This window comes from Onychomys torridus, chromosome 1 (genome assembly GCF_903995425.1).
Source record: "Onychomys torridus chromosome 1, mOncTor1.1, whole genome shotgun sequence".
NCBI classification, from domain to species: domain Eukaryota; kingdom Metazoa; phylum Chordata; class Mammalia; order Rodentia; family Cricetidae; genus Onychomys; species Onychomys torridus.
The window spans coordinates 25,482,320-25,498,423 of record NC_050443.1 but is presented as its reverse complement, the minus strand read 5'-3'; the positions used below and the strand labels follow the sequence as shown (position 1 = coordinate 25,498,423).

At 43.8% G+C, this 16,104-nt stretch overlaps 1 long non-coding RNA gene across 1 annotated transcript; it reads right to left on the bottom strand.

Annotated features, from left to right (window-relative positions):
- Nucleotides 1-677: 677 nt before the first annotated feature.
- LOC118579629 lies at nt 678-15,637 on the bottom strand. The gene is made up of 3 exons (XR_004944488.1): nt 15,427-15,637; nt 3,271-3,355; nt 678-708 (listed from the first exon to the last, which is right to left on the bottom strand). It is a non-coding gene; the product is annotated as an uncharacterized LOC118579629 (long non-coding RNA).
- Between the last annotated feature and the right edge of the window lie 467 nt (nt 15,638-16,104).

The window sequence follows — 16,104 nt, the reverse complement described above, 5'->3', positions numbered from 1 at the left end:
ATGCATACATGTGACACCCAGCTTCCCCAAAAGATTGTAGCTTCAAATATTATCAGCACCTGGCAGAATGAAATTATTTTATGCAAATAGATTCATTATTATTAATTTCTGCTGGCATTGAACGATTTATGAGCTGCTTTTTGAATGGAGAAAAGTACTTCATGAATCAGAAGGAAGAATATTCCCCCAAACTGGCATCGATAAATAACAGCTTTTATTCATGGCTCCCACCCACAGTGTCTTTTATCTTCAGGAGGGATGGAAGAAAGATGACAGGACACCATGGGATGGCAGTTGGGGTGAGGGATGAACAAGGAATTTAGGGTCATCAAATTGAGAGGTGGTTCCCGAGGCAGCTTTGGAGGGTGGAGGTTGTGACTGCCTGAGGTTATCCTCTGGGACCCTCTGTTCCTCTTTCTTGTCTCATCCATGAATAAACATGTTAGTTTGCCAATTGTGGCAAAGATTTAGCAGATACCTGGATTTATCCCAAGTTGTTTTTTATTTTATTTATTTATTTATTTATTTATTTTTAATTATTTAGGGGCTGGAGACATGGTTCAGCAGTTAGGAACACATACTGCTCTTGCAGAGGACCCAGGTTTGGTTCGCAGCATCCATGTTGGATGGGTTATAATCACCTGTAACTGCAGCTCCAGAGGGTCTGATGCCCTCTTCTGGCCTCAAAAGGTACTTATATGCACATACCTACACAGAAACATATAATTAAAAACATATTTTTTAATAATAAAATAAAGATATTTTATTTAAAGTTTTCATTTACCAAACATTCAAATGAACAAATCCAGACCAGGAAAAATTAAATGGCAGCTAAAGATCCCAACTACAAGCCTCTTGTACCTATAGACTCTTCTGGAGCCACTGACTGCCAGTTCCACTTTAAAGGAAGAAGACATCAGGGATTCATCATTGTATGCTAGAATCCAAAGGCAATGACTAAAGGGGCTCTTTGGCTCTGGTCTTACAATATTATGTCCAGGTTCTGACAATGAGAAAAGACCTTACTTACATCTTGATGATTTAGATCATACAGACTTGGTATCTATAAGATGATTTCTCAGTGCTAGAAGGCAGAGGGGACTCCAAGTTGTTCCTGGAGACTTTTTCAATGGCCCCCACCTTTCTTACCTGGAGACCTTTCTCCAAGGGCAACATGTCTTCTGTCACTTCCATATGGGATCACAGCTAGACAATCCTTTCAAGATGTTAGATGTCCATCATCCGTGAGCCCCTACTTTCCAGAGAAGCCATCAATTCTGCTATAAATAATTTGAAGAGCTTGTAGCTCCAAAGGACTTACCATGATGAGATTAATGTAACTGCATTTCTACATGCTGGGGGATGCAGAGCCAGAGGTGAAAGGATGACTGAGGTAGTAGGGAGACTCTACCTGCCAGCCACTCTATCAGCTTCTGCCCAGAAAGAAGTATAAAATGGGAACCATGAATCTGTGGTCCCTTCTGGGTCTATGTCTCTCCTTGGGTGGTCATCTCATGGTGTGTGATTTTAGTACTTAAAAAGATTTGTTTTTAATGCAACTACTTAATCAAGTCTTCAACTGCAGGAACCACAATTTACTTCCTTTGTTTTCTTTCTTTCCTTTTTACCATCCTGGAATTTGAACCTAGGGCTTCAAACATGCTAGGCAAGGGTTCTACCCCTGAGTTGCACCCACGGTCCCTCACAGGTAGATTCCATGGCAATCACCTTCCCACAGACCTTCATACCTAACCCTGTTTGCCCAGGCAAGCCTTGAAGTTGTGATCCTCTTGCCTCAGTTTTCCTAGTAGCAGAGATGCCAGTGCCTACCACCTGGGTTCATCACCTCAGAATTGCTGCCACAAAAAAATTAAATGACAGCCAGGAGACCATCTAGTGATTTGTGTCAACAATGAAAGTCCAGTGAGAAACAGTGTTGCTGGCATCTGAGAAACACAGGAGGTCATTTTCTAAGGGATGTCTTACAAGCCAGATGAAATTTAATGCTACGGTACATTATTGCTTGGTAGTCATAGCCAGTTTTCCATGTTCAATGGTTTTACCTCTTAATCCTTTCAAGAAAATCCCATAAAGTACCTATAAAGGGAATAAATGAATAGATAGCTTCATTTTGCTTTGTTTTGCTTTGCAGTAAGTTAACCTGTGTGCCATGTCTGGGCAGCAAGCGCACACTACTCTTCTTATGTAAAAGAAGGAAAAGTAAGATACAAAGAAGACAATTATCATCTGAAAACATGACAGAAAGCTGGAAGCAAGTCAAGATGATAAGTTTCTCTTTCTGCATCTTCCTCCCTGGAATGGATACCTTCATTACTGAGCATGTACTGTGTTCCCACAAGGGGGTGGACTGCAGGTCTAAAACTGTCTAGAAGGTGGAGAAGCCCCCACTTCCATATTCTACTGGGAGGGATGTGACAACATCAAAATGCTGGCGTGTGAGTGTCGGTAGGACTCTTCATGGCTGTGACAAAATACCTGAGAGGCACGACTGAATAACTGAGGATTATTTGGGCCCCATGGTGTCAGAAGTTGGAGCCTTGCAGACTGCCCTGGGGCATCCAGGTCTGTGACGAGGCAAAGCAACATGGCAGAGGGTGTGGTGGAGTAGGGCTACTCATCTCATGCAGCCAGGAAGCAGAGAGAGATGGGAAGGGATCAGAGATAGGCCAGCCCCAATGTCCTGACTCTAGACGACTTATTTCCAGTGAGGTCTCAAGAGTCTCCAGAACCTCAAAATATGCCTGTTAGCTGAAGGCCATGAGATTCTGTAAGGGGAGGAATGCTTCATCTCTAAAACACTTCACAAACCACAAGGCAAGAGCAGATAATAGACTGCATGTTTTTCTAGCTCATGAGATGCCGAGAAAGTATCTCAAGAAGCAAAGATCCAATAGAAAGGCCCATTGATGTGAGGAGCCCGAGAGATGTCCACACAGAAGGATGATGGTTGACATGGGCATGGCTTCAGGGGATTCACAGAACCAGCCCTGGATAGCACACAGAGAATTGTAGAAAGAGCAAATTAAGCAAGGAGTTCAAATTATGTTAGAGACACCATGTGATAATTTATCAGATGGGAAACTGTAGGCTAATTTCAATTACTTCCTTACCATAAAACTTCATAAAAAGAAAAACTACACTCTTAAAAAAAGTGACAAGAAACATGTTCTCAGTCCTAGAGAACCTTACAAACCAAGTTCTAGAGTAGGAAAGAGTGGACTGACTGTCATTGGGAGCTGAGTAACTCACCATTGCTTTTCCACATCTGCTCTGGGTTTGGTGGCTCCAACACATACCAAAACACCAAGGTTGTCCAGCTTTGAAGAAGTAAAGGCTGAAAAAAAAAGCATTTGGGAATTAAATACAAATGCCAATTTGTTTCACTTTTACATGGACTGACTGCAGTGACAGATTAGAGCCTTGTGTAATCCTGTAGAGTAAAATCAAATGCTCCAAATAAATAAGTAGTTGTCTGTTTTATGAGCTTTCCATCACCTCACATGCATTTGTATGGGGCACAATGTCACCTCCCTTTCTATTTACAGTACTGCCCCCTGAAAACCTTTCTGCTTATTTGAGTTTAGCAATCAGGCTTAAATGTACCAATATATATTGTCCCAAAGTGTATATTTTTTTCTGTCTACGAAAGACACAGTGACTACTCCTTTTATGGGAAACCAGTTATTAATCCAGTAAGTCTGTATGAATCAATATCTCTGTGAAATGACACCATGTTTCGAGTTATTTTATGTTATGTTGATGGTTAGCTAATTTCAGAATGGAGACAGTTCTTCTAGAAACAGACATAGTATAATTTAGTGGTGAAAACGTCAATCATTGTAGGTGGTATGTCTCTGTCTGGGCAGAAGAGGGCAGATTTATTGAAGGGAACACAGCCACATATTCCTTGCTATACTTTGACCCAAAACATCCATTTTGCTTATAATTTTGTTTGGCAAAATGACATCAGCTGCAATCACTAATAGGAAGACAGTGCCAAAAGCCATTGTTCTGAGGGTCTCATGAAGGAGCCTTGCTGCAGAGGAGAGTGGACACAACCTCAGCCTGGCACCAATGTGACGGCACTTTTCTCTGCTGATGGCAATCTGCACAGGAGATTGTGCACAGCACTAAACCGGTGGGCAATGCTTAGTCATCATATGCATCCATCCCTCAGAATATTCACAACTGCTCAATATGTAGGCCATTGGAGAGGATGAAGGTTTATGGACCACCATGTCTAGAGAAGGCTGTCACCTATAGATTCTTCTACCCAAAGATTTTTTTCCTCCCCAACACAGCTTTTCCCTGCCCCTCACATTCTACCAGCGATTCTGAACCAAACAAGAGGTGTAGATACATGTTACAGTTTCTGTATCCACTCACCTGCTGGTGGACAGTTAGCCTGGTTCAATATCCTGGCTATTGGGAATAACACTGCAATCAGAATGGATGTGCAAGTATCTCAGTAGTAAGCCTTATGACCTTTGGGTATAGACACATGAGTGGTGCTGCCAGGTTGCTGTATAGTGGTTCTGTTCTGAGGAGGTAATGGTGGCAATTGTGGTGGCAGTGACATCAACTGTAATCATTAACAGGACAACACAACCAAGAGTCACCTGAGAAGAGGGAGCTTCAACCAAGGCATTTCCTAGATTGGATTGGCCTGTGGCTATATCTGTGTGAAATGGTCTGGACTGTTGATTGATTTAGGAGGGCCAAGTCCACTGTGGGCAGTGCCAACCCTAGACAGGTGGGCCCAGATTGGAAAGATGGTGGGCCCGTGAAATAAAGCAGTAAGCAGCATTCCTTCCTGGTTCTGCTTGAGTTCCTGCCCTTCCTTATCTTAGTAGTGCTGTATTACAGCACCAAAAAGGCAAACTAGAATAGGAGCTATGGGTGGGGAAGGACAGGCGCAGATGAGGGGGGTAACACAAAGAATGTGTATTTGAAAAGCCTATAATGAAGCCCATTACTTCCTGGGATAATTTAAGAAAGACTAATCAAAAATAGTATAAGGTACAGGAAGAAGAGGAAAGGGATCTAGTGGACACCGGCAAAGGAGAGGTGAAGAAACAAGGCCGTTGTTAGAACAGCTGACACAGGATATGTGCAGCATAGTGAGCAGAGAGCCATTTTGGTATAACATGGTCAATGTTTTAATGGTTGTTTAAATGACAGGTAACATGGTGACTCACTGCCAAGTGAAAAAACCCAGCACTCATAAAGCATGATGAGGATTCTCTCCTCTAAGCCAAGAATGAATGAACATCACATTGGACATGATGGGAAGGGGTGGTTCATCTTGATAGTCCATCTGATGGGCTGGAGAAGCCCCTGGGAAATTAATAAAGTATACTTATGCAAGTGTCTGCAAGGACGTTCCCAGTGGTGACTGACAGCTCCTGGAGGGAAATACCCACCCTAATGTGGGAGGGTAACCCATCAGGATCACAGACACAGTGAAGGGGCAAATGTAGAAAGCCTGAGAGCAGCCATCCACTCTGCTTCCTCTGCTACTTTAGGCGATCAGCCCCTGCTACACACTCCTGCAACCACAAAGCTCTGCCCCATCACAGGCCTGGAGTCAGTGGGATTGAAACCTCAGAATCAGCCAAACTGAACAAGTACTAACTCAAGGTTTTCTGTCAGATACTTAGTACTAGCAATGAGAAAACTAGCTTGCAGAGCAGAATAATAAAAAAAGACGTGATGCCAGGTGTGGTGGCATGTGTCTGTGATCCCAACACTCAGGATGCTGAGGCAGCCGGAGGAACAGAATAAGACCTTGACTCAAAAAGAGAGTGGATGATGAGGTGGTGATTATGCCATGCTAATGGTGTTGATGATGATGGTAGTGATAATTGTGGTGATAACGATGAAGGCATAAGTGATGGCTTATTCCCTTTGTGTCATAGTGAGTGAAGCCTCCATGGCCCTGGCTCTCTCCAACTCTGGACTTGTCCACTTCACTTGCTTTGGCTAACAGATGACAAGTAAAGACAACCAATATAGACAGTCATGCAAAGACAACCAATATAGACAGTCATGCATGTGAGAAAAGATGTAAGATACCAGCTACTGCTCCAGTGTCATGCCTGCCTGCCTGCCATGCTCTCAACCATGATGGTCATGGACTCACTCTATAAAATGTAAGCAACCCCCCAATAAACTTTTTTTCTAAAAGTTGCTTTGTTCATGGTGTCTTGACATAGCAATAAAAATGTAGCTAAGACAGAAGTGTCTTGCTTAGGGGGTTTTGGAATTCCCAAACATTTTATTTGAAGGACAAAGTCCTTCTTATACTCTACCTAATAGAACATATTTGTAACATGAATTTTAAAAGTCTTATTAATAAAAACAAACCCGGGGCCAGGTATTGGGGTGAATACTGGAAGGCCAGAGAGACAGAACACAAACCATAGCTGACCTCACCTCACCAACTTCTCAGCTGATCCTGTATCCTAGAACTGGAAGCCTCTGAGTCCTCACCCAAATGAATCTCAGCTGAACTGCTGCTAAAAGCCTAAAAGCTTGGCCAGGTTCTAGTTCCTGGTCCTCACACCTTATATACCTTTCTGCTTTCTGCCATCACTTCCAGGGATTAAAGACATGTATCACCATGCCTGGCTATTTCCAGTGTGGATTTGAACTCAGAGATCCAGATGGATCTCTGCCTTTGGAATGCTAGGATTAAAGGTGTGTGTGTGTGTGTGTGTGTGTGTGTGTGTGTGTGTGTGACCATTTTCTGGCCTCTATATCTAGTGGCTGTTCTGTTCTCTGACCCCAGATAAGTTTATTAGGGTCACAATATATTGGGGAACACAATATCACCACACATATTTGGGCTTTTTTAAAACTTTTTATTTGGGGAAGAGGTCTTTTTAAATTTAAATGTTTAAACATGGTCTTGTTATGTAGACTGTCCTCAGATTTACAAATCTCCTGTCTCCACCTCCATAATACTGAGATTAAGGTATGTGCTAATATACTTATCTTCACAAAATCTGTTTAAAATGAGGTTTGGAGGCAGGAGAGGGGGCTCAGAAGTTAAGAGCAAGTATTGCTGTTGCAGAAGACCTGAGTTCAGTTCTCAGTACCCATATCAGGTGGTTCACAAAAGCCTGTAACTCCAGTTCCAGAGGATCCAATGTCTCTGTCCTCTGTGGGTACTGTGTACCTACCTGCATGTATACACCACACACACACACACACACACACACACACACACACACACACACTAAATCTTTTTAAAATTAATAAACAAAAAATCCTCTTTCTAGGCTCTAGAGTCCAGAGGAAGCATCTGACCTTAGGACCCTTAGGAATGTGACTTCATGTGGACACTAGAAATTCAGACCCCTGCCTGCCGATTTCACCTCCAAACACAGATACTTCCTCCACTTCACCGGTCTCCTAGCCCATCTCCCCCATGCTCATTGCCCACTTTGTATACGTGTGAATAAACTTCAAAGACTCTAGAAATAGAGTTGGAAGAGGAGATGCCAGGAAGTAAGCCCCTTTCCTCATCTCCTTGAATTTAAGGTGACTAAGTCGAAGGTGCTGCCGAGACTTCATTTGTTTCTTTCTAGCTGGTTGTCCTGGGGAAAGTTCTCCTGGAGCAGAATGTGTATCAGGAAGCACAGAAGCTCCTATTGTCTGGGGGAAGGATGAAGGCAGAGTCCATAATATACACAGACAGCTATGCTGAGCCACTTGTACCAATCCAGAGGGTGCTTAGGAGCGTGAGGTGAGCAGATGTTTGGAAAACCTATGGCTACCTATGTCAAAGGGGGAGGGATAGTGGGGCCTAGCTGTACTGTCTGTGGTTAGACTACTGACCACCTTTCCTTCTAAACAAAGTTTTGTGTGAATTCTGTGGGCTGACAGAGTCCATAACCCAAGGAGATACTAAGTCAGTTGTCAGGCTGGAGACAAAGCATCCCTCTCTGACGTCAGGCGGTGGAATGGGGTGAGTTCACAGGAAGATCCCCTTCCTTTCTCTCTGATTTTATCTTTCCATTTGTAGTTCAAGATCATGTGATCCATCAAGTCTGAAAAGAAGACTCAAGATGAAATTAGAACCAAAATCAGGTTGGAAGCCTCCACCACCCCAAAAGCTTGCTCTCAGCCCCAGGCCTTTCAGAACTCCTGACTTCTGTTCTGGTTGCTAGCTAGTATTTGCAAAAGATGGTCTCTACTATGGTGGGGAATAGAAGAATTGAGAAGAGTTGCTCCCACACCTGGCTGGGCATCAACCCTCTTCCTTTGAACTTCCCTGAGGTACTTAAAGATATCAGTCTACCCAATGTTAACCCAGATCTTGTGCACAGATCTCCTGAAACCACTTTTCTTGACCCCGGCATCTGGAGTTTCTGACCTGAGCTCAATGCCTTTCACTCCCAGCAAGGAGTGCCATGTCTCCCCAAGCATCCAGAATACCCTGGAGATGTGAACAGCTGTTTCTCGGGATCCTCTTTAGCCTGTTTAGAACCCCAAGAAAAGGTTCATTAAAGGCAGGACAGAAGAGGAAATCATATAGGTGCCCATCCTCCACACTGCCCAAACCCACATCTCTCCTCTTCTATCTTAGGCTTCCTTTAATGAAAAGCTTCTCCATCCCAGTCAGGAAAACCATTTCTCTGCAAAATATAAAATCTATTGCCAAGCACTGAAATGAGAATTAACCTTGATTACCACAGTAATTTACTAATCAAAACTGGAGACCTGCTAATCAAGCCGGAATTGCCAGCTGCTTGATTTTTATAGTAACATAACCAAAATTGAACATTTGGTAAACAAGGGGTGTGGAGGGGGTGAATGTGATAGGGAGTCTGAGAAAACGTGAGGGGGTACAGGGTCTTCCAGATGTGCTGTAGTGTGAGACCTATGCTCTATTGACCTGTCAGCAGGCACAGAAAAAGCAGATGGACAGAGGTGAGGGGACACCCCACTGAAGTGCACCTAAGGCAAACATGGAATTCCATCAGGTGTTTCACAGAATGACTTTTCTGGATTCTTAGGCTGAATTCTTCTGGAAATCAACCCCCTAGTCAAACATACCAATGTCAGTGATTTATCTGGAAGTTGATTCCAGAGGATGTTTCGATGCGATCGTGAAGGGAGGATGACTGACACAGGATGCTTATCAGCAGGTCACTGATGCAGGCACCTGATCCCTACAGGTACATTATGCAGAATGGGTCAACGTTTCCCAGGCAGGGACAGAGAGAGCTGGCATAAGTGAGGGTTGCTCCCGTGGGTGTTGAATAGTAGGCATCCTGGGATGCTTCATCTATGGGATGAAAAGACTCTATAACTGGTAGTAGGACCCCACTCTTCTGCTTGTGAGCTCTGAAAGTGCCATGGGGATGCAAGTAGACTTCTTCTGACTGCATCCCACTGCACCTGCTGTACCCCAGGACTCTCCCTGAACTTCGATCTTGAGCAGGCAGCCTCTTGGACTTGTACCTTCTTGAAGAAGATGCCACATCTCATCTTGCTTCTGAGCATCTGTATATGCCACTTAGTCAGATGGGGATAGAGTCGAATAGAGTCTCATATATGCCATAGGACAGTGGTTTGCCCATGGCATCATTTGTTTCTGCCATGAATAGCACCTGACACTCTATATTCTTCAGTATCTATTCCCATCTCATGAAGCTACACTGATAATGATTGGGGGATAGATTATTTCTTTTTCAACAACCTTTGGTTCTAGAAGCATCCCCAGTGTATAGTATTTTCTCAATACAGGCATTTTAATGAATGAGTGTGTGTCATAGTCTTCAAAGAAATATTCCTATCTAGGACTATGTGAGCCTTTTAACACATGTCTTTCTGAGTTGCATAAGTTCTTTTTTATGCATGTCCCACTCTACTCTCAGATGCCCCAGGAGACAGGAGTGATGTGCACAATTAGAACAGGCAGTGCACACACAGTGGGATAGAATATTGGACTCATTTAAGGTCCATATAACATCTACTCTGTCACTTCTTGATGCTGAGTACCTGAGCCTCAAGAGGGCCTTAGACATTTGGACTCTGAGATGTTCCAGTGCCTGAATCCCATAGCATCAACTGTGTGATGCAGCCTATCAGAGAGCCATGTCCTTGTGAGCACTGGTCTTGACCCTTCTGTCTCGCATGTTCTCAGCAATGAGGATGATGTGGCTTATGATTTGTCAAATTTGTGGGGATTTTAGTGTAATATGCATCCAACTTGAACCATTTTTTTTTTAAATTTTCAATGGGGATCTTTCCAAGGCTAGTGACACGTGGCATGACAACAATAGCCCAGTGAGCCAAATGATACCCTTATGTCATGTGGTCATGAGGGTAAGGCACCTTTACTCTATGGTGGACTGTGATGCTAACATTTTGGTATATAAGCATTAGGCAAAATTCATCAGATATTCAATTTCTTCTAATAAATAGGCTTTGTGTAAGACTGTAGGCTTCACATAAATGTTCTAAGCACATTTCATAGACTGGGCTGTGATTTGGGTAGACAACATGTATTGAGTGCATTTTCTACTCATGACATTTTCAATTTGCAATGAGTATATTGAGATGTGGCCCCATTGTAGGGGGAAGAACATCCGCACATAGTAATTTAACAAACATGATGGCAAGGGTCCTCTGGATTTGACACCTCATCCTGGAACAGGGAATAGATTTAATGTTACAGGAAGTCTGATCAGAAGGTGATCCCTTAAAGCATCTGAAGAAGTGGTAGGTACAAGAAAAGAGGATAGGGAGACTGCCATTTTGTACATCCTTCCGTCCAGCCTAGGTGTCTGGGTCCACCTGCTGGTCTGGAGCAAGGAGGCTGAGGTAAAACTTGCAGGAGGCAGAGTGGAGCCTCCCTCCAGGGCTGGCACAAAGCTGGACTTGAGAAACAAAGTAGAGAGAGAGAAGAAGGGTGAATGGGGAGGAGGTACGGACCCCACATCTATTGTATGTTGGTTTCCTCTGAATGGGATCATTCTTTCCAGGAGGAGGGGGAGGGTCTTGAGATTCAGAAGGTAAACAAAGGGTCACACACTGAAAGCATGTACTTGGAAGAATTTCTTGAGGCCCTCCCCAGCTTTATAAAAATGAAGTTTGAACAACTTCTGGGAGGAGTCTGCCCAGCTGCGCAGAAGAGGTTCTTGGGCTCTCCAGCCATCTGCAAGCCCACAGTCGCAGCTTTCATGCCTGATCATGCCAGGGGGGGGGTGTTCAATGGTGCCACTGTTTTTGAGTCATCTCCCTCCTCCTTGTAAGTAACCCCCACTCATTTTCCTGTTGCTAATCATTGGTTCACCAAATTGGACTTAGATACAATTGTGACTTTGGTCTGTTTAGGGTTCCCCTTTCAGGGTGAATAGACATGTATGACCTGTCTCCCCAGGAAAACTTATTACACAACAATAACAACACTGAGCAAAAGTTGTAGTCCATTCTCTTTAATGTAATAGTAGAAGAGGTAGTCTGAAAGGATATGAGCACCCTGGCCATCAGAAGCATCATCCTAGTGTCCCATGTGGCAGGCCATTATCTTAGGGAGAGATATGACACAGAAGTACAGATAAAAAGATCCTCTGAGCAGTTATGGGTCACCTACTCCTCTTGTCCTAGGGGTATTGAGGTGGTGGGAATCACTGGACTCTATAGTCAAGGAGAGCAAGGCTTCAGAAAAGGCGAACGCTGCTGCTCACAGCCCCTCCAAAGTACCAGGCTGCCTAGGAGCCTGGGAGAGATGGAGCCAATCAGAGTCCAACACTGCATTCCCACCTCCAGTAAGGACAGCTGCCTGCTCAGCACCCTGGTCTCCAGACATGTGATCCCAGCAGGAAAGCCACACGCTGCCCTTCCTAGACAAACCAAGACCTACGGGGCTTAGTGGTGAACATGGGCAGTGAACAAGCAGAAGAATTGCAAATGCCATGATGGCTACAGAGACAAAAGCCATATCAATCTATTGTCCTCACTCTGACACCTGCCTGGCTGTGATCAAGAGTCAGGACTCTGTAAATTAACTTTTACTTGTGTGTATGTGTTGCATACATGGGAGTGCATGTGTGTGTGTGTGTGTGTGTGTGTGTGTGTGTGTGTGTGTGTGTGTACATGTACATGTTGTGCATGTGGGAAACAGAGGCTGACCTCAGGTGTTTTCTTCAACCATACTGCTCCTTATTTTTTGAGATGAAGCTTCTTACTGAATCTGGCTTATCACCACCAAACCGATAGAATGATTTATTAGAGTGACATACAGGCTGTGATGCGGCTATTCCAACAGGGATCCTCCTGCCTCGGCCTCCCTAGATGCGGGATTACAGGCATGTGCCACTGTTCCTGGTTTTTATGTGGGTACTGGAGATCCGAACTCAGACCCACACACTTGTGCAGCAAGCACTTTACAAACTGAACCATCTCTGCAGTCCCCCAAACACACAAAAAATAAATGAATATGTTATTTTTTTAATGAAATCATCTATTCACAGAGTAGCATACACATGACAAAGTGCTTATTGAGTCCCCCTATCTCCATCCCTCCTTCTCTTAGAGAAGCAAGCTAACATATTACAATTAGATTGCAGAAAGGTTCATGTAGCAAAGGAACCTTACTCTAAAATATGAAAATATCACTAATAACCATCTTAGTTTCTTTTCTATTGTTGTGATAAAACATCACAACCAAAGTAATTTATGAAAAGAAAGCATTCAGTTAGACTTACTGTTTCAGAGGACTTGAGTCCCTGATAGCAGAGCAAAAGCATGAGATCAAGCACAAGCTGAGAACTCACTTTCTGATCTGAAGGTGTAAGACAGAGAGAGGACGCTGGGAATACCACCAGTCTTGTGAAACTTCCAAGACTGCCCCTAGTAATGTATGTCCTCCAACGAGGCCACACCTTCTAATTCTTCACAAATTGTTCCACCAACTGGGAATAAGTATTCAGACATATGCATCTATGAGGGCCATTATCATTCAAACCACCACAATCAATATGATTGAAGTTGTTTGACCCACCCATCCTCATCTGTGTAGTACATTTCATCACCATCTGCACATATGTCCTTTAGGTTTAGATGGAATATGTATGGCATTGGTGGGCATAAGGCCTTGACCCTCACTGTTCTTGACCTCTGAATACATACATCATTAGCAGTTTTCACTCAGAAGTGAACTACATATCTTATCTCCATTCACTATCTACCCTTCCCCCTGTTGGGGGTAGTTTGGTTGACTTTAGCTTTGGGGATAGCCACATCAAGCATGCTTCCATGGGGCTCCCTGAACATAATTGTTTCTAGACTATATTACATAGAGATAGATTAGCAGAAGGAAAAAAGTTCTGCACATCCAAAGTGCATTGTGTACTGCCAATTTTTCCCTCATATTGGTATAAGAAGTGTATCCCCACCCAGTAGCCACACCCTCCAAACCTCATAGCATCAGAATCAAAAATGTGGCCAACTTAGAGAATAAGGTGTGGTTTCATTATCATATCACAGGCCCCTGGTGAAACAGAGCATCTTTCATTTATCGGCCATTGGGTTTCTTCCATGGAGTCTTGGACTCTGCCTATCGTTCTGTGGGTGATTGGCTTTTTCTTATTTGCTTATGGTTACTAACATTTTAGATTCACATGTGCATATTCTTGTCACTAATCTTTCAGCATTTTTCCTTATTATGCTGCAAGTCATGAATTTTTAATATTGATTTATTTAATATGTGTATGCCTGCATATATGTATGCACCATGAACGTGCAATGCCTGAGAAGGCCAGAAAAGAGGATCAGATCCCCGGGATCTGGAGTTGCAGGTGGTTGTGAACTGCCCAATGTTGGTGTTAGGAGCCAAGCCTTGGTCTTCTGCAAAATCATCCAATGCTCTTAACCACTGAGCCATCTCTCCATCCTCAAGTCATGATGGTTATCCCATCATTCCTCATCTTCTCCACATTTTTCTTCTTTACAAAGTCTAGGCAGTGTGGAAGAGATATGCTCACATCTGATACATCCCTCAAATTTCATACTCGGCTCACTTCCACAGAGCAGAAAGCCCTGTTTCCCATTTGTTGCTGAAGGAACAAGGTGACTCTCATGATCTGCTTTCTTAAAAGGAGGGAAAAATAATTGCAGTTTTCCCAAAGGACAGATATGTCAACTATTGCCTTCATCCATATCTCCTCTCTGGAAAGCACAGTATATACAACTCACTCATCAATAAACTCCTTCCTCTAAGCCTGAATTCAGCCTCAGAACCTCCTTAACAATAGTGGCCACCAGGACTCAGCTAGAGTTCTCATCTAAGAAAATCTAAATGCTGTCACTAGCCAAGGTAACATCAAGCACATTTTAATCATCCTGGTTGGGAGAGGGGGCATTCCTTCCCCTTGCAAGGATTATCTCATCAGTTTTCATTAAAAATAAGACTCAGTTAATTGCTTTGACTTCACCATTAGGAAGATGATCATAATATCAAGCTAAAATGTATTGAGTGGATACTATGTACCAGTGTGTAAAATCCTTATACGTGTTTTCTCATTAATGCCAATGGCAGCTACTTACCTGGAATGGTGTCACATCAAGGGATATAGGAAAGAGGGTCCCCTCTGCTGCTCGAAGCTTAACTCTCTCCTCTCCTGAGATGTGAGCAACAGAAAGTCAGCTTTCCTTCCTCTTGAATGAGCCTATATATCCCTGAGCATATATTTTTCTCTGGATGGGCCCATGGGCCCACATGTTCTCAGGAGCATAATATGTCTTTTTGTCTTCATGGTCTGGAATCTAGCTCCCAGCATAGTGGGTGTGTTAGTTATGTTTCTCAAGGCTGTGATGAAATATCTGACAGAGACAACTTAGTGAAGGACTTTCTATCTGTATGTATTAGAGGCTGGAGTTCATCATGTTAGGGAACACATGGCTGCCAGAGCAGGGGGAGCCTGAGGCTGCTGTTTCTCACTTTGTGATGGATCATGAAACAGAGACCTCGAGCCAGAAAATGTAGGTATCATCTTCAAGGCCCACTCCCATTGACCCACTTCTGCCAACTGGGCCACAGTCCAGAAGATCCCACAGTTTCCCAAAACAGAACCACCAACTAGAGGCCAAGTATCCAAACACATGAGCCTGTGGGAGATGTTTCAGATTCAAACCATAGTAAGGAGTAAAGGTTCCTGTCTGCAGCTGACTGTGCCCCAGAGCTTTGGCAGCCCATCGTGTACACTCTGGCTGTTGTGAGCACTGGTTCCTGAGCAACCAGCCCGGGTATCTATCAGAGGTTGCCCTTACCCACATAAGGCACCTCCCCTGCAAATACAAATGTCTGCTAAGTTGCTCCTTCTTCTTAGGGGTAATCCCACTCACACCAATGACCAATATCAGACTAACACAGAATAGAAAATCCCAGACCTCTGGTTCCAAAGTCAGATCACTCCTGGTACCACTGATGCTCCAGACTTCCTCCACTGTGGCTGTAATGGATAATTTTCTGTGTCTGCTTGACTGGATCAGGATTACTTTGAGAAGTAGCAAATCAGTTTCTTGAGGGTGCCTCCAGAGGAATCTGAGTGGACTACATGGGGTGATGAGTTCTCATTATGGGTGGGCACCATCAAGATGGCTGGAGCTAGAGAAACAACAGAAACAAAAAAGAAGAAAAAGAGAGAAGGACTGGAGAGACAGCCCAGGGATAAAGCACTAACCATGCAAATATGAAGAGCAGAGTTTGGATCAGCAGATTCCACATAAAACAGAAGGATATGGCAGGACATCCCTGTAACACCTGTGAGGGGGTGGCAGACAGGGGATATCTCCAAGAGTTTGTGGGATGGCTAGCTAGTGTCTGTGGTGAACAAGAGACCCTGCTTCAAAACAAGGTGGAGGGCAAGAACTGACACCCAAGTTTGTCTGACTGCTGCATGTCCACCACAGCACTCTCACATGAGTACACACAAACACACGGACACACACAGACACACACAGACACACACAGACAGACACACAGATATACACACACAGACACACAGACACGGACACACACAGACAGACACACAGACACACACACACAGACACACACAGATGCACAGA